We start from the raw sequence: 23,458 nt of genomic DNA, 5'->3' as shown, positions 1-23,458 counted from the left end.
TTAGAAAAAATAGCACAGATGAGGTAATTTAAAATATTTCTCACAGATCTGGAGGCTTCATAAGACCAAGATCAAGGCACCAGCACATTCAGTGCGTGGTGAGGGCTGGCTGTCTACTTCCAAAATGGCACCGCCTTCTTGTGCCCTCACATGGTAGAAGTGCAAGAGAGGAAAAAGGGCCTAGCAGCAGTCCAAAGCTTCCTATATCAAGGCATTACTTGTATTCATGAAGGCAGAGTCCTCATAACTTAATCACATCCCCAAAGTCCCCATCTCTGAATGAACTGACCCCATGCCTGAGTATGGGCTCAGTGGTGACAGGTCTTTGTGCACGCCTGGGGGAGGAATTGCTACATACCCAGTGGATGGTCAGCCTCAAGCTTCATATTTGCTTCACAATAACATGAATAATACAAGGTATCTTTGGAAAAAAGGATACCACCTGCTATAAAATCTGCAAATTCTGAACTTGGGGGAATTTAGTCAGTAGGACAGAGAATCTGGCAGTGAGATTTCTCTGGTATCTGTATGATCATTAGTGCCCACCAGTGGTCTGAACGGTGCAGCCAATCATGGACACACTTGAGATGCCACAAGGAGATATGCCTTTGCCCTGGTATACCAAGCATTCGCCTTGATAATCGCTGGTGATTTTGTTGGACTTCCTGTAGAGGCTGTGAAAGGTATACTAGAATAAGGATGGCATGCTGACTCCACCACCAGAATGGTTCTACCCAGAAACTCAGTTGCAGGGGCCCTGGATGTTTCCTTTATCTGAGCCTGCCGCAGGTCCACAAATTTCCAATGAACAGCAGTTAGCCAGACTGACCAAAGACATAGCTATCTTTGAAAATTTTACCATTCTGTATGCAGCATCCACTTTAGAATCCTGTAAACTGACAAATACAGAGATATCAAATTTTATTTTCAATTTACTGGATTGATTATAAGCATTTCTTACTGAGTATGTGATATAATACATATATAATATAAAAATATTATATGTATTTTGTCCTTAAACATTATGCTAAATAGTTGTTAAAGCAATTCTCATTTTATAATTTTTAACAATCTGGTTGGAGCCCATCAGTATTACCCAATTAGTTTATATTTATTTCCTGGAGATTCATAACTCAATCTCCCCTGCTTGGTATAGAGCAGTGTTCTCAGCCGCCTGCCCGGCCCCGCACACACCCATCTCTGCACCACTGGTAGATAGCCGCAGTGCTACACTTGGGTTGGAGCAGGACCATGCCCAGGAAGAACCTGAATTGCTGGGGCTGTGATTCACCCTCTTGAGAGAAAATGTTCTCTTCTCCCCACCTCTGGAGAATCACTAACAAGTACAGAAATATAGCTAAGGAGTAAATCGACCTTTTTCTGAGTAAACCAGTTTGTTAGCGTTAGTTTTTTTTCCACTAGCCTGAGTGCATTGCTTGCTGTGCAAATGCGATGTTCCCAAGTATTAAGTTCGGATGTCTTCTTTCAGAAGGGGAAGGTTAAGTGCACAGTGTCTTGTGTGGACAAGGAAGCAGTGATGATGAGTGATACACATTTTTTAAATGAATTCCCCTCATGTTAAAATACAAAATTTGGGAGAATACATGCATTTCATTAGATAAGAGGAACTTAATTGGACCATGATTTAAGAGAAATAATCTGAGCCAGTTCTGTAATGGGAGTGAAAAATAAAGCAGGAAATGTCTAATTTACATGAAAGTAGTGCCCATGAAGACACAGACAGGAAAGGGAGGCTTAATTAAGGCCAAAGTGCGTTTGTTTAATTAGCTGTCATCTTCTCCCGAGAACCTACCAAGGAAGGCCATAAACAATTAGCATGGATTTATTGATGGAGAGATGAAATAAACTGAGCATTAAGTGCACTGTGTTCCCTTAAAGGGCTGCGGTACTTTCATTAATAATGAATTCTGTCTTTCCTCATGTCTTTTGAGTTTCCCACTAATACTGAATTATTGGTATGAAATGTGAGGACTTCCAGTAATTATAGGCTGTTGAGAGATTCTTAGAAAGTGTGATACTATATTCGAGGGAAAAACAATTTTCAGCCTTTTTTTTTTCTTTTTCTTAAGGAATTTCAACTCCTGTATTTAGTGCTGGAATGCAAAATGGTATGGTACTGGCTCTGGAAGCTTTCTTGAGTTTAGAATTCTGGAAGTACTCATAGTCTAAAGCCCTTTGGAGGTCTGTGTTCTGGTTATTTTAAAGAAAAAAATAGATTAAGAGCAACCCAGACACAGGTCTGAATCATTTTAAGATTTAAATGCCTTGTTTGTAGATTTGAAGGAAATTCAAACTTTGACCAGCTTGTCACATTTTCAGTTCTTTTTCCATGCTTTTCAGAGGCCATATGTTTCATGCTTTTAAAAAAACTTTAAAATCAGGAAGCTTAATTAAATGTTACATTTTTTACAGAAATTATTGTCTCATTTTTCTACACCAGAAATTGCTCTCATTTTCCCAGTTTATTTCTTACCACCTTTGAAGGGCATAGCATACTGTATTGACTATAATATGGTTGATATAATATACATTCTCAGAAAACTCCATCAGGGATCAGAAGGATGGAAAACAAGATCAATTAGGTACGTACATGAAAACGCCACTTGATTTAGGGGCTTTTGGAGAAAGAAAGATAACTGTATAGTTTTTAGTGACAACATACAATTATTTGCACTCAATCCAACTAAAAGGAGAGGAAAGGGTGGGGGAAAGGAGGCAAAAAACAGAGGAAGGAAATAAAAGGAGACGAAGAGTTAAAAAGAGAAGTGATGCAAAGAGAAAGGCAGAGAAAGATGTTCCGAGGTCCAGAAACAGATGGGCAGATGTACAGTACACGGGGAAATACTTGATACAGAGGGTCCCACACTGCAGCTTTTATAACATCCATTGCCTCAAAAGCTGTGTCACATTGCTTATGCCCCAAACAAAACCACAACTACATTGTGTGCAAGCAGAGAAATGAAAAGTTGGGATGCAATTGGGCACCATGAATCAAAGTGCATTCTGCTAATACCTAATTAGATTAAACAAATTAACTTACACCACAAAAATACAAAAGCCAACACCAAAGTTAGAAATAAAACTTGTTCCACAAGCCACACAAACCCAATGTTTTTTAATAATGAGATACTCTACTGTTCTGCCAATAAAACCACAATGTGGCTTGGCAAAACCAGTCAGAGTGGGGAAACTTGCAGCGATAGAAATCCGCATCCGTCAAAAAGGTAGCCAGGGCTGAGTGCAGTGAGTGGCAAAACTGTAACCCCAGTGACTCAGGAGGCCGAGGTAAGAGGATCCCAAGGGCAAGCTTGGCCTCTGCAACTTAGCTTGGCTCAAAATACAAATTAAAAAAAAAAAAAGAAGAAGAAGAAGAAGGAGGAGGAGGAGGAGGAGGAGAACAACAACAACTAGCATTGCTGGGGGCGGGGGAGCGGGGTGGGGGGTGCGGAGAATGGCTAGCAACTGGCTGGGCTGACAGGAAATAAGACATAGCTAGTCTGACTATCCACAGAAGTAACCAGAGACTATTGACAAACAGATCAAAAACTGCAAATCATGTCTCTTCTTTCTTCTTAGGAATCTCCTTGGATACCTCTTCTAAGGCCAGGCCTCACCCTTCTTTAACCTAATCGCTGCTGTATTCTACCCTCATGTGCAGTTCAAGAGGCAGGAGCTACAAGATCTGAATAGACTATGACAGTTGGGTAAGAATAAGTAGATAAGAAAAGGAGGATTTTCAAATGTCTTGCCCTACACTGAACTTTTTTGCTTAACCACAGAGACTTGGATCAATCCCATTAGTTCCTGTACCAATACTGTTCATTCTCTACCCTTGGGAACCATCTCCCTAATTCCTCTTATGCTCTCTTCTCTTTTTTGCATCCCTGGGCCTTTCCAAATGACTTCTCAACTATATAATTTTCACTAACCCAACTCTAATGATAGTTTAAATGAACATTAAAATATTGAACTCTGGTATACTTTAGAGTTTGTTTACCCTTGACATTATCCTGAAAGCAGCGACGGATGAACATTTTGCTGGGAAAATACAGCATTATTTCATCTGACAGGGAGGGTGAGTTTGTAAACACATTTTAGTTGGTAAATCTTCCCTGCCCTAAGCAATTCCTGGAACTGAGGAGTTTGGTGAAGTCTAAGGAAAAAAAAAAAAAAAAAAGAGGAGCTTGGAAATATAGAAATCAGTAGCTCATGCAGAGGATGTTCTGCCACTGCTCAAAGGCCACAGGGAATTTCGCATCCAGTACATATGCAGTGGCAGGTGCTGTGCAAGGGAAAATAAAAGTGAGTGATGATTTTTTCCGTCTTTTCATTTGGCTTTCTTCAAATGTTCTTCCCCTTTCAAGAATCATCAAAGTCCTTCCCTTTAAAGTTAACACTACAAGGAATTGAAGTCTCATTTCCTGAAACTATAGACTGAATGTCAACCATCCCTCAAATGAGCCCCCATGGAGGAGATCTGGAGACGTAAGCTCCCAGCTCAGGTTTCCGGTGGATGCATAGTAAACTCTGAGGACTGCACCGGAAGCTGAGGTCATGGATTATTTTTTCATTACTGTCAAGTGTCAGTTCATTTTATACTTCCTTTCATTTGTTCTGTTACATCATACATAACCCAATGCCTTTTAGCCCACTTCCTCACACAGATTTCTAAACAGCTATGAAAAAAATACTATCAATAGCTCTGCATTTTAGGAGATGCTAATGGGAAAAGGACAGAAGAATAGCTGTGGATTGGTAATAAGATGCATCAAATAAATTTAGGGTAGCAAGCCAGGAACTGGGGTAGTAGTCTTTTGGGGAGAGGAAGTTAAGAAAACTGGCCAACATCACCACCAAAATATTTCTTGTTTTCCTCTGAAAACTTTTTTGAATAGCTGTGATATTGTGGGGTGTGGTGGAAGGAATGTGAGCTTTTACCAGATAAATTTGTGTGGGAACGCTGCCTCTACAACTACGTTCTGTGATATTGGGCAGTTTTTTTAATGTTTCTGACCTTTAGGGCAGGGTTAATACCAAATTTTCAAACTGTTTCGACAACCAGGAACCATATGTTAAGTAGGGGCTGGTACATGGAAGTATCACTATATGGCAGAACTATTATTAGCAATAACTAGGTTTATTCCTGCAATACACTGACTTGATCCTTGCTTTGTGGGGGCAAGAAAGAGGCAAAGATGATCAGAATGTTCGCAGATCCTTGAAGAGAACAACACTAATCTCACGTTAGTCACTTAATTTGCCTTTGTTGTCCTTATCTTTTCTACACCATAATTTCCTCCAACTCTAAGTCAAATGATGGCCCAAAGAGATGACAAGACAATAATGTAAAGAATAGTGAAGGTCTGGGGTGTTTGTTCCTTTTGTGTTTCCCTGCTTGAAAGTAAAAGTGAGCCAGTCAGTGTCATTGAAACTGGCAGAAGATATGAGACTCCTGGCCAAAGACAAAAGACTTGTTCCTCATAGCATAGCAGGCAACATGAGCTTCATGTTCACTTGAGCCCAAAATCTGTTGTGATGATGAAAAGGTGGGCCCAGGTGGATGCTATGCATGCATTTGGTTCATGTCACACCTGAGAAACCTCAAGTTTAGGATGCCTTTAAACTTACAAGTGCATTGCTAACAAACCCATCCAAACTCTGTCCTGGAGAGAGACACTATCTTTATTATCCTTGCCTGGAAATCAATCTACCCCAAAGAGAGATTCTATCTTCCAAGGTGGTTTTGTATATAAATATCCTTGAAAAGATAGTATACGATAAGACACTTTGAAACACAGCAGATAATTATTTCCCAGCCTCCAAAGACATTGACAGAAATAGAGTTCAAAACAAGATATTGTGTTAGGTGAGATGTAATAAAAATTTTTATTTAATCAGAACATTGATGGCCTCTTATCAAATCTGAAATAACACAGCTCCTATACTTTCCAGAAATGATGAGGAAAGACTATTATTGCTGTTATATGCTAGTTTAAAAGCTGCTGTCTTGGGCTGGGGTTGTGGGTCAGAGGTAGATCACTTGCCCACTATGCGTGAGGCACTGGGTTCAATCCTCAGCACCACATAAAAACAAAAATAAAGATATTGTATCCATCTTAAAAAAAAAAACTTCTAAAAAAAAAACCCTGCTGTTTGCACCCCAAATCAATGCACTGCTGTGGTGACTAGAACTGGCACTTCCTGCTCCCATCATTGCTGAAGGGCCTCTCTCTAGACATATTTTCTTCATTAGGTTTCCAATTGGCCTGAAAATGGAACTTAAGTCCATTGATAAAGAAATGGATTAGGGCTTCTTTTACTTAGTTAATAAAAAGGAAAGAAATCAGAAATTCTGTTCCTTTTTTACTTTCTTAGAGTTTTATGGGATTAGAATGGTTTCAAAAACAGAATTCTTTCTTTATTTTTTATTTGTTCTTTTTTGGTACACATGACAGTAGAGTGTATTCTGTGATACGGGGTATTGAACCAAGGACTTCCCACATGCAAGGCAAGTGCACTACCACTGCATCATTTTGACATATTATACATATATAGAGTATAATTTACAGAAACACAATTATTTCAGGGGTCACATTGAGGATTACAGAATCCCAAGATTCATTTAGACCAACCTTACCTATATGCACTTATAAAATCAACCATGATTCTCCTACTGACTTGAGGAGCTAGAATACATACTATCAAAGAATTTACATTTGCATTCCTGATCCCCCATTGAAACACACTTTTGGAGTCTTAAAAGCAGATCAGTCTCAAATACCTTACACTCGCATTTGCAGGCACAGCTCTGTCTCAGTGTCAGACTGAAGAGGAATATATATGTCCCAAGTTTTGGATCAAAAATAGATTCATTTTATTGGCATGATATTGGCACCGAAATAGACATGTAGACCAATGGTACAGAATCGAAGACACACTGGGCTGGGGATGTGGCTCAAGCAGTAGTGAGCTCGCCTGGCATATGTGCGGCCCGGGTTTGATCCTCAGCACCACATACAAACAAAGATGTTGTGTCCACCGAAAAACTAAATAATAAATCTTAAAAAAAAAAAAGACACAGAGACACACCCACATATATATAGTTATCTCATACTTGACAAAGGCATCAAAAAATACATTGGTGAAAAGATACCTCAATGAATAGTGCTGGGAAAACTGGAAATCCATATGCAATGAAATGAAATTAAACCTATCCCTTACCTTGCACAAAACTCAACTCAAAGTGGATAAAGGACCTAGGAATTAGACCAGAGACCCTGTGCCTAATAGATGAAGAGTAGGCCCAAATTTCATCATGTCGGATTAGGTCCTAACTTCCTTAACAAGACACCAAAAGCACAAGAAATAAAATCAAGAATTATGGATTCAAACTAAAAAGCTTCTTCTCAACAAAGGAAATAGTCAATAATGTGAAGAGAGATTCCACAGAGTGGAAGAACATCTTTACTACATGCACATCAGATAGGGCATTAATTTCCAGGATATATAAAGAACTCAGAAAACTCAACACCAAAAGAATAAATAATCCAATCAATAAATGGGACACTTCACAGAAGAAGATATACAATTGATCAACAAATATATGAAAAAAAAACTAGTAATTAGAGAAATGCAAATCAAAGTTACTCCAAGATTCCATCTTACTCCAGTCAGAATGGCAATTATCAATAGTAAGTGTTGGCAAGGGTGTAGGGAAAAGGTACACTCATACATTGCTGGTGGCATTGCAAGTTGGTACAACCACTATGGAAAACAGTATGAAGATTCCTCAGAAAACTTGGAATGGAACCTCCATTTGATGCAGCTATCCCACTCCTCAGTTGAGACCCAAAGGACTTAAAATCGGCATACTATAGTAACACAGCCACAACATCAATGTTTATAGCAGCTCAATTCACAATATCTAAACTGTGGAAGCAACCTACATGGCCTTCAATAGATAAAGGATAAAGAAACTGGTATATATACACAATGGAATATTACTCAGCTTTAAAAGAAAAGAAAATCATAGCATTTGCAGGTACATGGATGGAGTTGGAGAATATCATGCTAAATGAAGTTAGCCAATCCCCAAAAACCAAAGTCAGAATGTTCTCCCTGATAAGTGGATGCTTATCCATAAGAGGGTAGGGGGATAGTGGGAAGAATGGAGGAACTTTTATGAGGCAAAGGGAAGGGGAGGGGATATGGGGATAGGAAAGATGGTGGAATGAGATGGACATCATTACCCTAGGTACATGTATGACTGCATTTATGGTGCAACTCTACATTGTGTCAGCCAGAGAAATGAAAAGCTGTGCTACATTGAACCAAAATGCATTCTACTGTCGTGTATAACTAATTAGAAGAAATTTAAAAAAAATAGATTCATTAACTAAAGGCAAAATGAAGTGATTATCGTAGGATGGAATTCAGGGACTGCCTTGTTTGAGAGATTTGGTGACAGAGCAGCAGGGAGCAGCAAGTAGAGGGTGATTCAGGGTGATCCACCCAGCTCCAAATCTGAGAAAAGGCACAGGAGCCCCATGACTGCCGAAGCCGGACTTCTAGTTGTTGGCCCTAACTCTTCCTTCTCCCTTGCTTTCCACATCTAATTCAGTCACAGAGTTTTGTTGATTCACCTAAATATTTCCTCAAATATGTCCAAGCTCCTTTTATCTTTTTATATACAGATAATTCATCTGATTTTATTTATTTATTTATTTATTTATTTATTTATTGCTTTTGTTATTACATCCTATGAGGTAGAAATCTAATTGGATTTTTCTCAAGTTTTCAAGAAGATTGACAATGTTCCATCACCACCCCTCTACAATTTCCACACTACACACACACACACACACACACACACACCAACACACACAAATACACACACACACACACACACACACACACACACTACATGATGGCTCTTTCTTTCATTCCAAACAGTCTTTTCATTTGCCCAGGACTCAGTTTCTTCTGCTCATCTCTAGGTGTTCTGCGTGAGGAAATCTTCAAGGATAGATTTTCAGCAATACGGAGGTGGGGGCCTGGCTGGCCCAATGAAACCCTTAGTGTTGCTTGGAGTTTAGTGTTGCTCCACCCATTGCAGAAGACAGCGGGTGGGTCAGTGTGTTACCAACCCAGGGAGGGTCAGTCCTTGAGCTTTAGACCTCCTGGCCAGTCAGTGCTGCCCTGTGCCTCCCCCAGCCAGACCCTCTCCTTGCAGCAGGCTAGAGCTGTATGAGCTGAACTAACCCCAGGAGCAGAGTGCTCCTCCCACTACACCCACTTCCAGAGAAGGAGAATTGCTCTCTGTGGTTGCATGTGGAATCTGCCAGCATGAGCTGTCCAAGAGAATAGACAATGGAGCTCTCTGTATCACCACAGGAAAGGAGACTGAAAATACTGACATTTAAATCATTACATTTGAGATCTATAGTTGCCTTGGAGCAGCCCCAATGATCATTTAATAGATGACTTACATTTTTTTCTCAGAGCTTAAATTAGCTTTCAAATAACTAAAGTGTTAGAAAAGACATCCTTTAATTAGGCATATCCAGCTTCCTTTTCTTTTCCCATAAAGTACTGAGTGTGTTTGTGAGTGTGTGTGTGTGTTACTTCACATTTTTGCATAGATTTTACAATCCTTGGTGCTATAAATAGCTACAGGCTTTATGTCTGCTACATAAACTGACCACACTTTAGAACAGTTATTTTAAATGTTCTATTCTTTCTTTAGGAGGTATCAGGATTTTTTTTTCATTGAGCAAATATATTCACTATGCTTAAATACTTAATATTAGGGGCAAGGAATGTAGCTCAGAGGTGGAGCATTTGCCTAGCATATATGAAGCCCTGGGTTTCTTCCACAGTATCTTAAAAAAAAAAAATAGTATCAATATTCAGCACAGTGTCTCACACAGAATATTTACTGAATAAATTACTGATTGTATGGCTTTGTATCCTCTGGAATTCTACTAAAATATGGATGCACAGAAAATGTATTTAGTAAATGTTCCCTAATTCTCTATTGCCAAAACAGAATTCTATTACTTCCCATACCTTTTCACACACAGTCTAGCAGGGAGCTCACTCAGCAGCAGAAATGAACCATATGGCTGCTGCCCGAAGGACCCACTTTTGCAAATGTCACGACTTTGCACATTCACAGCAGATTGTTTCCTTACCAACCATGAGGAGCTACATCTTAAATAACTGAAGCAAAATTATGTTCGTCAAAAGACAAGAACAAAGTGCATTTTTGCAAATTCAGTAATCTTGTTCATAATCAGCTCAATTTCCTGAGTATTCAAAATTCCATGAACTGGCTGCAGGTTTCCGGATCATTTAAATAAACTAATAACGCTTGATAAAGCTCAGAAACAGCCAGCCTTCAGATATGGCTTCCTACTGTGCATCCATCAGACAAATGGATAACAAAAGTCGGTTTGTCAACCGTCCAAAGATGCACTCAGACTCCTGAAGTATAAGGCAACCGTTGGCTACTTGTGGTTTGCCCACCTGCCACAGCTCAGGCGTGTCAACTCCAAGGCTGTCTGAAGCTGAAAAGCTGATAAGGCTCTCATGTTCAGTTCATTCTGCTAAGATTAGCTTTAACTAGACTAACGCCAGGTCCCAGTTGGAGCCTGAGAATGATTTGGACCTGTCATTTAAACTGAGGGGCAGGACCATAAGAGTTTCAAATGCATTGATGATTTTTCAGCTGAAGAAGAGAGAAAGAATATTTTATCTTTAATTTTTGTATACACATGTGGGATGCCATTTAAGATGAGGAAGTCTTTGATTATGGATACGAGTTTCTTGGGACATTCCTAGAGAACAGAGGTCTGCAAACTGTGGCTTGCAGGCCAAATCAAGCAGAGACTAATTTTGTACTGTGTGCAACTTAACAAGAATTTTTACCCTTTTTAAAGATTGTTAAAGAATAAAAAAACAAGAGCAACATGTGACAGTGTATAACCTGTAAGGCCTCAAATAGTTACTATCTTCTTTTTTTTTTTTTTAAAGAGAGGGAGAGAGAGAGAGAATTTTAATATTTATTTTTTAGTTTTCGGCAGACACAACATCTTTGTTTGTATGTGGTGCTGAGGATCGAACCCAGGCCGCACACATGCCAGGCAAGCGCGCTACCACTTGAGCCACATCCCCAGCCCTCAGATAGTTACTATCTATCCCTTTACTAAAATAAGTTTGCCAATCCACTGCAATAGACTCACATCTGGGTTCTGTGGAGAAAAGGAACAAACTCAGAAGGTAGAGTCAATGCCAGGTCAGAGATGGACAATTCATGGCATAAAGAACCACCCTTAACAGAAGATTTTTGGAGCACATGAAGACCATACTCTGGGCAGAGACAGCAACTTACCCCAGGATACCAGTGGCAGTTATGGAGAGTCAAGGCTGCCTTCCTGGGTCTTCATGAACTGTGGACATCCCATTGAGAGTCAGAATTCATTTCTACAAGAGAAGCAATATCTGGGAAAACTTAAAATAGTTTGTGAATTGGGAAAGACACCAAATTATTTCATGAAGAGGTGGGTTAAAAGCCAGTAAAATTAGTTATTACCTGTGTGAAAGAATAAAACTCCCATTGACTGTGGCCCCAGTCTTTACTGTGGTGTCATTCAAAGAATACAAAACCACAATCAAAAGCAAACAAATTCGAGTCTTAACTTGTATCTCTTGGGTGACATTAAAAAAAAAAAAAAAAAAACTATGGGTTATAATCTCCAGTCCCCTTCTTCCGGGTTCCCACTCTCACATGCTGTAGCTTCCTGGGTATCCCCTCCCAGTTCCCTTTTTCAACCTCTCTGACACAAACCTGCTATCTCAATGGTGCTCCTCACAATGATTATTAACCTGATCTGAAAGATGGCTGTGAGCTTCAATCACAATGAAGGTGATTTGACACAAAACGAGAAGTAGGAAACAGGACTTCTCTCTGGAGGGGAAAGCTATGAATACTGACGTGATGATAATTATTGTCCTATGCATTTCTTGATGTGACCCTATTGTCCCTGCCCTCACCCTGCCAGGCTAGAGAGTCCTGAGGAAACTTAAGCTACCTGAAATTGTAAAGTTAAAGTTAAGATTTAGTTCCCCAGCTCACCTTTTCTACAATTTTTCCCACTACTCAATTACTAACACATTTTAAAAACACTTGTGGAATGCCTCAGAAACAAATATTCTAAAGAGGGAGATAGACAAGTAAATAAATAATTACATAATAAACACTCAATCCACTCAATTCCTCCATCAACAAATTCAGTGCCTTAAGAAGTTTGTTTCTATCTTCATGGCTCAAGTGTAAGTACTCAGGGATGCTAGGGTAGTTTCCTTGGGACAGGTCTCCAAACTGCTTGCATCTTGTTGCCTATTCAGTCCCTAGAGTGTTGCATAGAACTTTCACAATCATACCTGCTTGTTCTGCATCCCAGTTACCAGAAAAGCAGGGGATGGAAGCAAGACAAGTTGCTTTCTTAAGGAGATAGCCTGGAACTTTGAGTCTACTGCCAGATATTACTTGTTTAATCTCATCTAGCTGCAAGGAAGTCTGGAAAATGCAGTCTTTTTTTAAAAATATATATATTTTTTAGGTTTTTTTTTTTTTTTTTTTTTTTTGCGGACACAACATCTTTGTTTGTATGTGGTGCTAAGGACCGAACCCGGGCCGCAGGCCTGCCAGGCGAGGGCGCTACCACTTGAGCCACACCCCCAGCCCCAAGGGAAATGAAGTCTTTAGCTGCACAACCATGTGCAGCCTTTGGCTTTCTATTAACAAATGAAAGTGGGTGGGTTTTAGGAAATAATTCATAGTTTTCACCACAGTTGATGAATTCAGTATTTTCTAAGTCTGTGTTAGGGAGAAAAAAAAAACCCAACAACTTTGTTTTCAGCAACAGTGGCTTTTAGCCCTAAGATTTCCCTATGCCCCAGAACATGACCACAAGATGCAGCCTAAGTCTAGAAAAAAAAAAAAAACAGAACAGTCAAAGGGAAACTAAAAGATAGTTCCTTCAGCATAGGCCTCATATGGTTTTTGCTAAATAGTTCAAGGCTCTAAACTAAGGAATCTGGATGGAAGATACCATTTGACTGCATGATATCTTTGAAGAATTGTCCTTGGGGTCAACACCTGTGGAAAGCAAGGAAAGAAAGCAGAATTGGGTAAAGATAGAAATCAGGCTGAATCACAGGCCTGACAACAGCCATGGCTGTTCCCACTGGGAGCTCTGTGGTGGAAACGGCCCAGGAGAACTGTGCTGTGTTGGGCTGGAATGGCCTGGCCTTCTATTCCTGCCTCAACCAGTATGTGACCACCCCACTTCTTCAGGGAGATGGGACATTGGAGGAGGCGGCTTTGCAGCTGAGATGATCCCTAAAGGGACACCTAGGGCAACAAGTCCTTCATTAAAGGATACCTGGTAGTACATCTTCATGTTTCTCCCTCACACCCACAAGCACACACACACATGCAATTTACTTTTAAACAAAAGTGTGATCATATCATCTATGCTCTTATGATCCTATTTTTTGGTTATTGTGTCTTTTTTTGTTTTGTTTACAGTGCTGGGGATTGAAACCAGGGCCTCACACATTCATGCAAGTTCCACCACTGAGCTACATCCCCAGCCCTACATGAATATTTTTAACTTAGCAACATGATTTAAATACTTCTCCCATGATCCCAAATATAGATCATAAGCATTTTTAATTGCTGAAGATGTTCTATTGGATAGATGTACAATACTGATGTAATCAAATACCTGTTGATGGGCATTAGAAAAACTTTCTCTTATTTGCTTTCACAAATAACTTAGTCATGAACATCCCAATGTATCTTTTCACACATGTGTCATTATTAACACAAAATAATTCTCCAAAATGAAATTGCTGGGTCAAAAGGTACACATATTTACAGTTTGAGGCAGAGTGCCTAATTGCCTCCCAGAAAGCTGTACTAGTTTACTCAAGCTCTGGGAGTAATTTGAATCTATACTCTTAATCTTTACTAATCTCATAGGTGAAAAAGGTCTCATTGTTTTCTTAATACAGTTATTAATTAGTAACCAAGTTAAATGCTATTTTATATATTGACAGATTATATTTCTTAATTTATTTTTCCATTTGTGAATTATCTACCCTTTATCCATTTTTCTCTGATTTGTAAATGTCTATTATACTGAGAACATTAAATCTGTCTGATATTGTAAAATATAGTATTATATCCTAACACATTGTTTTTGTCTTAACTTTTTCTTCTTATTCTCCTTCTTCTCCTCCTCTTCCTCTTTCTCTTTGGCCCCCCACTTAAAAATCCATTTATTATCTCTTTCATAGTTTCTGGTTAGGTATTATTCCTAATAAGTTCCTCTTTATCCTAACTCTGTAGAGGTATTCACTTGAGTTTTCTTCTGGTACTTTTAGAAATCCTCCTTCTCAAGTTTACACAATCTAGTAAGTAATGTAAAAAATAGACATTCTTTTCCCAGCCCACTCTTGAATGTAGCCTAATTTCAAAACCACACTGAATTAACTTGTTACTGAGAAAAGTAATGAAGAAAACATGGTTTTTACATTTCAAAATGGTCATTTTGAGGCAACTACATCAAGTTGGTTGCTTTAGTGATTTAGCCCCATCAGAAATGCCCTGAATCATCAGAACTTCCCATTTTGAATTCATGGAAGCCCTGAGCCTTCCTGCAACAGGAGGCTATACCAGGTCATGGTGTACTAGCCCCATTTGGCCCACCTGGGCACACACTAAGGACTGTATGGAGTGGACAATAAAGTTCCAACAGCACAAGTGATAGACACTGTTTCTGCTCACCCACTTCCCTAGCCCATAGTCCCTTTCCTCCCATTCAATTATAAGATATAGATCCTCTGGCTCTGGACCTAGAATGTCTCCAGAGGTTATCCACTCAGTTTTTACCTCCAGGATTTTTTTAAAATGATTTTATCGAGTTATAATTTATATACCATAAAATCCAGCCATTTTCAATGTACAATACAATGATCTTTAGAAAATTGCTGATTTGTACAACCAGTACAAATGATCCAGTTTTAGATATTTCTATCACCCCAGTAAGATCCCCCATGCCTATTACAGTTAATCCCCATTCCCTTCCCCAGCCCCAGGCAACCACTAATCTACTTTCCGATTCTACAGAGTTGCCTTTTCTGGACATATCAGATAAATGGGATCATATGCCATTTAGTATTTAGCAGTTTTGACATTGCTTCTTATCTCCAGTGAGAAACTCCAGATCCTGCCTTAATTGTGGAAACTGACCCAGCAGACACAGGTTCACATAGTTACCAAATGACAGAGCTCTGACTTAAGTCCAAGTCATATGGTTACAAATTCCTTCCACTCCTTCTTGCTTCCCTGGTCTGTATACATTTTCAATGTTGTGTGGAAAATTTAGTGATGGCCATAGAAAAAGGCACAAAAATCACAGTCTTCTGGGTCCTAATGAGTGAAACTTACAATCTTGTACACGTGGACACTGATTTTGTGACTCTTTTCAGCCACCAGAGGGTGCCCCCAAAATAGATCTAATTCTGAATTGGCCTTTAGTTCTCACTTGAGCATCTTAATGTGACTTGTCATCTGACTTATAACTGGAGATTTTCTCCTAAGGCTTTTCCTCTCCAGGTAATAGCAAATGGAGAATAAAAGTTAGAAATTGTTTCTGGTATACATTAAAAGTTACTTTTCAGGCTTCTCAGACCAGGTTCTCTTTTTTAAATTTAAGAAAAAAGAAAAAAATACAGACTTGATTTAAGAAGCTAGTGAAGAGTTCTTAAGTTATGACATTCCAGCATGATGGACATAAATTAGTAAAAATAATAAGGTTATTTTACTAATCTTTAGAAATTTAACATTACTAAATCAGTCCTTTGAGGGAAAAAGGAAATGGAGACATGTTTTTAAATTAACTTACCCAAATCCAGTATATGCTAAGCTAGAATTACCCGGGTAATAATTCAGTGCTACAATTTAGGTCTAGAATATGTTCAAAGGACCATGCGTTAAAGACCTGGTCCCCTGCTTGTCACTATTGGAAGGTGGTGAAAACTTTAGAGGTGGGGTCTAATGGGAGATTTTAGGTCACTGCAGGTGTGCCCTCAAAAGGGATTGTAGGATGCCAGTCTCATCTTTCTCTTCTTGGCTTCACAGACACCCTACCATGCACTCTCCACCATGATGTGTTTGTTGTCTTGCCACAGACCACAAAGCAACAGGGCCAAGTGACCATGAAAGGAAAACATGAAAACTGTAATCCAAAATAAACCTTACCTATTTCTAAGTTTATTTTTGTCAGGTATTTCTTACAACAACAGAAAAATGACTAACACATTCAGTATGACAACTGAATTTATTTTTTGAGAAATAATTTTATTTATTTATTAAGGGATCAAGATCATCTTTTATTTTTGATTTTTTTATTTGTTCTTTTCAGTTACATATGACAGTAGAACACATTCTAATGCATGCATATATATATATATTCCCATTCTTGTGGTTGTACATGATGTGGAGTTACACTGGTCGTGTAGTCATATATGAACATAGGAAAGTAATATACGATTCATTCATTATTTCAGTCTTTCCCATTACCATCCTCTCTCCTTTCCCCCACTACCCCCTGTCCAATCTAGTGAGCCCATCCCCCCCATACAAACACCAATTGTGAGTCAGTATCCACCTATCAGAGAGAACATTCGGCCTTTGTTTTTTGGGGATTGGCTTATTTCACTTAGGATAGTCTGCAGTTCCTTCCATTTATCCGCAAATGTCATAATTTCATTCTTCTTTATGGCTGAGTAATATTCCATTGTGTATATGTATGACATTTTCTTTATCCATTCATCTGTTGAAGGGCATCTAGGTTGGTTCCATAGCTTGGATATTGTGAATTGAGCTGCTATAAACATTGATATGGCTGTGTTACTACAACATACTAATTTTATGTTTTCTGGGCACATGCTTAGGAGTGGGATAACTGGGTCAAGTGGTGGTTTCATTCCAAGCATTTTGAGGAATCTCCATACTACTTTCCAGAGTGGTTGCACCAATTTGCAGTGCCACAAGCAATGTATGAGTGTACCTTTTCCCCACATCCTCACCAACAGTTATTGTTACTTGTCTTCTTGATAAATTGTCATTCTGACTGGAGTGAGATGAAATCTCAGTGTAGTTTTTTTTTTTTTAAGGAATATTAGACAATACTGAAATTTTGCCAAGTGTGAGGTTATTTATTTATTTATTTTTGAGAGAATTTTAATATTTATTCTTTAGTTTTCGGCGGACACAACATCTTTGTTTGTATGTGGTGCTGTGGATCGAACCCAGGCCGCACGCATGCCAGGCGAGTGCGCTACCGCTTGAGCCACATCCCCAGCCCTCAGTGTAGTTTTAATTTGCGTTTCTCTAATAGCTAGTGATGTTGAACATTTTTTTCATATAATTTGTTGACCATTTGTATATCTTCTGTGAAGTGTCTATTCCATTTCTTTGACCATTTATTTATTAAATTATTTGGGTTTTGTTTTTTTGGTGTTAAGTTTTTTGAGTTCTTTATATATCCTGGAGATTAATGTTCTATTTGAAGTGCAGGTGGCAAAGATGTTCTCCCATTCTGTAGACTCTCTCTTCATGTTCTTGATTGTTTCCTTTGTTGTGAAGAAGCTTTCTAGTTTGATACAATCCCAATTTTTGACTATTGATTTTACTTCTTGTTGAGGTATTCAGTTCCTAAGCCAACATGATGAAAATTTGGACCTACTTTTTCTCTAATAGGAGCAGGTGTCTGATCTAATGCCTAGGTCCTTGATCTACTTGAGTTGAGTTTTGTGCAGGATCAGAGATAATAGGAATCTAATTTCATTTTATTACATATGGAGAGATAATTTTGATAGGTTATCTTTCCAGCTATCTGGACCCAAAAAATGGCTGAATTTAGTGCTCAGTCTGACTTTAAGAGGAGTTCAGCATTGTAGTCTCCAGGGTTCAGAGGGCAGATGTATCTCTTGACTTCCTCCAACTGAATGCTTCCTTCACCTCCTTTCTGCGTGGATGTATGGGTGGATGGGGGCCACTCAAGAGCCAGGATAGCAGTTTATGGAAGTATTTCCAGGGAGAACATAATAATTGTGCTGAGCACTTGTCTAAGTCACAGGGTCTATATATCTAGTTATGCTGTGTCCCTGTTCTCTTTATAGACTACCTGATTCTTGGAATCCTTGTTGTAGTTATAGAACTAGTACTTAGACAAGAGTCCGGAGATGTGGGTTTCAGGACCAAGTTTTCCTGTACCTAGCTACCTAGGTAAACTTAAATTTTCAGCATCTCATTTCTTTCTCTTTTTTTTCCACGTTGAATATATGCATTTATTTATTTATTTATTCTAATTTGTTACACGTGACAGCAGAATGCATTTCAATTCATATTACACATATAGAGCACAAATTTTCATGTTTCTGGTTGTACACAAAGTAGAGTCACACCATTTGTGTCTTCATACATGTACTTAGGGTAACAATGTCCATCTTATTCCACCATCTTTCCTACCCCCATGCCCCTCACTCCCCTTTGCCCTGTCTAAAGTTCCTCTATTCCTCCCATTCTCCCCCAACCTCCACATTATGGATCACCATCCTCATATCAAAGAAAACATTCAGCATTTGGTTTTCTGGGGTTGGCTTACTTCATTTAGCATAATATTATCTAACTCCATCCATTTACCTGCAAATGCCATGATTTTATTCTCTTTTAATGTGGAGTAATGTTCCATTGTGTATATATACCCCATTTTCTTTATCCATTCATCTACTGAAGCGCATCTAGGTTGGTTCCACAATTTAGCTATTGTGAATTGTCAGTATCTCATTATCTAAAAATCTTTAAAATGGCAATAACAATGTTTGCCTTAACCATCTTCTATCACACATGGTTGTTTCAAGATCAAATGGAAAGAAGAGAATGCTAGACAAATTTAAAGTATGATTACTGTAGTGCCTGGTGTGAGAAAGAGGTAAAGACTCAACATCAGAAGAATGAATAGAGAAAGATACTTGGAGGGAAAAAAAGATAATCTGCATTTCACAGGCACAATCTTTCTTGAAATAAAGCTAAGACATAGAAGGCCATCTCTTCCCTAACTACCTCACCTCAGAAAAATAGAAAATAATCCATCCCAGGAAATGATTTTTACCAATATCATGCAAACATTAGAACTTTAAAAACATGTTTAGGTGTTTCCATGAGGATTAGCTACTTTTAAAATATAAATGTCTTACCAAATCTAGAATTGGATGATGCCAGCTAATCTCAAATTAAGTAGAACAGAGAGGTGAGGAGTGGGAAGATTTACTTTTATAACTATCCTTCACCTCTCCTTTCAGTAACCATCATTCCTGAAAATCTAAATAAAAAGTTGCTAAATGACAACTACTTCTATTACTTTAAAAGAAAAAGTTATTAAGCGTTACATCCCAACCAGTCATCTTCTAGACACTGCTTGCTTGAAAGACACTTGCTTCCTCTATTTGTGGCGTTTACAACATATGATGAGATGCACCAACAGTTGGTCTATAAATTGGATTAATGAATTGAAAAGGGTCAATGACTTTGAAAGTTTCCAAAAGTAACAAACCTTTGAGTACTTTGCAAGCATCTAATTCTATGCAAATAATTTACAGGCTAATGAGGAAGCACAGCATTCTGGTCACCTCAATAAAGTCCCTATAACTTCTGGAAGGCAGTATTTTTACTATAGGTTTCTAGCTCCAAATGAGAGACAATTAAAACTGGGGCTCCCTGAAAACTCTCTTACTTGAAAGTATCATGTCTGTATAAACCTTTCATGTCAAAGTATCACTTTATTTTTATTGTGCTAAAATATATATAACTTAAAATTTACAATTTTTGCCATATTTTAGTGTGCAATTCATGGACATTAAGTGCATTCACAGTGCTGTATAACCACCGTCATTATTCATTTCTAGGATGCTTTCATCATCTCAGAGAGAAACTCTATCTGTTAAAACAGTAACTCCTCATATCCCACAGCCCCTGGTAACTACAAAAATATCATTTTTATAAGCACGTTCATTTTGTCTGTCTTGGGATGGGAAAGTCATATACAAAAAGGAAAATTGTTATCTGAAAAATGTTAAGCTGAGAATTAGCGAAAATCATAACTCTACCTTTTCCTAATAGTGAACGTCGGAGCTGACTGGTAATTTCAAACACTCCTGCACATGCCAAGTAAAAATGATACCTAATCCCACATGAGTTTGCTGAGCATGATGAAGTTCCCACATGAGGGGCAGCAGGATTAGACAAAGTGAGGAGCTTTTGAAATCCTCTAAGAACTCAGAAGGAGCTCAGGAGGGTAAGGGGCCTGCTAGAGTCAGGGCAGGGGCAAGACCGCACTCTTGTTACAGGGCTGGGGCTTTCCAAGAAACTGAAGACACCCTTCAAACCCCAATTCTTGCAACCAAGTCAGAAAGATTTCAGGCATGTCACTCAGAATAACCGGAGTGTGTTTATTGAAGGGACAGGAAAAGGGAAAGGGGATACTCTAAAGGAAAACAGTGGGTCCTCTCATAGAGGACAGGGACAATGTGCCTCTCCTACATTCCAGTTTTATTGGGGATCCCAGAGAAGTTTCCAAAGAGTCCCGCCCAGATCTACCTCTTGACTTTCAAGTTATATCAGGGTGACATTGTTGTAGGGACAAACGAGGCAAGGCACTGAAGATAGCAGGAAACAGTTTTATTTGGCTGCAGCCAGGTTCAGAGGGTACAGCCTTTGCTGTAATCAATCAATCCCCTGAACCCTGAGTTCAGGAAATTTCAGAATTTTATACCCAGTGTATAAGGGGAGGGGCTCAGAAGTTCACAGTCTGCAGAAGTTCGCACAAAAGCAGCTTTTTCTTTCACTGTTCTGGGCAAGTTAACTCTTCAAGGACAACATCTGAGAAGGAGGGAGCTTCTTCTCCCCTTTCTTTCCTCCCCCTGCCAGCTGTTACCATGGGCCCATTTGTAACTTATCTTAAAAATGTAGACATCTCTGTGAAGCCCAGCTCAAGGCCAGAGGCCTTGTTTGCACATTTCTTCAAAGTACTATACTGGATACGTTTGTGAAAAACTAGTAAGGGGGTGTCCAGCACCTGGAGTGCTGGTATCTTCTCGGCCAGTGGCCAAGTAAACAGGGTGAAATGAAAATAGGAAGTTTATCTACAATAGACTCTTTTGCTGACAGTCCTAAAATCAGCCATGGGGAAGAGGGCTTTTCTGTGGAGAAAGGGGGTGCCACTTCAACATCAGACTTCATCTTGGCCCATGATGGCCAGTTCTAACTGGATTCTTAACCATACAATTTTAACAGATTTTATGGTTAGGAGGAACTATCCTTATCTTCCAGAATCTGGTGCGTGAAAAGGGTCACAAAAATCTCTCCCTTCAAAGTAACTTAGGTTCCTCTTATCCCTACCTGCATTTCTTTGCAGATAACAGGTTGATGGCTGAGGAATGTGACATATCCTGTCCACTTAGGCCAGGCAGGGCTGCAGGCAAATTGCTTTTTTGGCAAAGAAAGCATGAGGGGCTAAGCAAAATGGGCCCGTTTATGGAATTATTCTTTTAATCTCATGTTTCCATCATACTCTTCTGTCTATTCCCTAACACCCTCAACCAAAAAATTTATAGTAGTCATTATCTGAACTCCAAACACCATTCCAAAGTCAAAAATTTAACTATTATCTACCATGGTTTGAGTGTGTTCCCCCAGAGTTCATTTTTGGAACCTAAACTTTTCAATGTGGCAGTGTTGGGAGGTGGGGCCTTGTGAGAGGTGTTTGAGTCATGGAACCAGAGTCCTCATGAATGGATGTCTTTCTGTTGTAAGAACTGTTAGCCATCTTGCTTCAGCCCCCTTTCTCCCTTCCTCACAGGGAAGGCTTCCTTCCTGTCACAGGAAAGCAGGGAGCTGAATCTCCAAAACTCTTGTGTTGCGACAAAAGAAAATTTAAAGTCAGACACCAAGAGTGATGCAAGAGAACTTTATTATAGGTGAAAGTAAAGTAAAAGCAAAGTGAGGCTTAAGCAGAGAGCAGTCTCACGAGAGAGAGTGAGCCATCTCTGAGCAGAGAACGACCAAGGAGACAATGCTGTCCCCCAATTTAGTACTGCTTGATGTTTACCAGAAAAACGGGGGACCACCTTCTGTTCTCTTTGCCAGTCAGGTGTTCAACTCCTTCTTCATGACAGGTGGTGGAGTTTTTGACCTTAGTTGGTTCTTTCTGGAACTGTCCTGGTGGCCATCCTATTTAGGGGGGCTTCATCTACAAGTCAATCCCATGTTAATGTGGCACTGGGGCTAATAGATGGTCAGAAGTTACCTTAGTGCACCTGTGCTATTAAGAAATCTTCCTTCCCAGACAAATGGAGACCCTTATCGCTATAATTCCTAACTTCACATCAACCTCAGTGGACACTGTCAAGAGTTAGTCGCATTGATCCTTTTCTCTTGGCGTGTTTTCCCATTAGCTCCTTTGCTTCCATTTATTTTCTACAAATTAACTACCACTCACTGCTTTCTCAGCTACTTGACAAGGACCCTAAAGTAATTTAAAGAACACTTTGTGACCTTACCTTGCATTTCACTGCTCATTGTTAGCTACTACTTAACACTTCCCTCTTTCTGCCATGAGTAGAAGCAGCATGAGACCCCAGCTTAATTTTTGGACTTCCTACCCTCCAAAACTATAAGCCAAAATACATCACTATTCTAGATAAGTCCCAGATACTCTATTACAGTAACTGTAAACTTTAAGAAAAGTTGAATTTACAAGAAAGGTCCCAGCTGGCTAATAGGGCCTAAATTCAGACTGAAGTCTTGGCAGCCTTTTGCTGGCTGGGAACCCCACAGGCACACTCTGTTCCTAGAAGAAACACAAACCACACCTTGCAGCCCTTGAATGCTCCTCTGAACTGCCAATGTGAACAATTTTTGGAAAGGCTCAAGTTGCCACCTGGGCCTGAGCAATGAACTATGACCTAGTCATATGTAAATGTCATGAATTTCAGCAACACAATCATGAATGTGTTGCCAAAAACTCAGTCCTTGTCCCCCATGCCAATCCAATAACAAGGACACGGGTTTGAAAAAAAGGAGAAAGAAGGTTTATTGATTTGCTAGCAAAGGAAAAACACAGAGGACTCCTACCCCAAATGCTGTGTGACTCTGTCCATCAGCAGGTCTTTTAAAGAGGTAATTCAGAGAAAATGAGATTAGGGAGGAGAGATGAAGAAGGAGAAGATGGGGAGGAGAAATTTAGGGAAAAGAAGATCAGAGAGGAGAAAATCAGAAAAAAAAATGTAGAGAAAAGAAGAT

General features: G+C 39.2%; 1 long non-coding RNA gene and 1 pseudogene across 2 annotated transcripts in view; one reads left to right on the top strand and one right to left on the bottom strand.

Moving 5' to 3' along the window:
- LOC308648858 overlaps positions 1-23,458 on the bottom strand; it is a 160,973-nt gene that overhangs the window by 37,832 nt on the left and 99,683 nt on the right. The gene's annotated exons all lie outside the window — the stretch shown is intronic.
- On the top strand, positions 38-944 carry LOC308650418 (COP9 signalosome complex subunit 8-like; annotated as a pseudogene). The gene has a single exon. The product of its transcript is annotated as a COP9 signalosome complex subunit 8-like (transcript).

Source organism: Spermophilus citellus, assembly GCF_964194105.1.
Source record: "Spermophilus citellus genome assembly, chromosome: 5".
Taxonomy (NCBI): Eukaryota; Metazoa; Chordata; class Mammalia; order Rodentia; family Sciuridae; genus Spermophilus; species Spermophilus citellus.
Note: the sequence above shows the minus strand (reverse complement) of the source record. Positions and strands in the feature narration are given on the sequence as shown.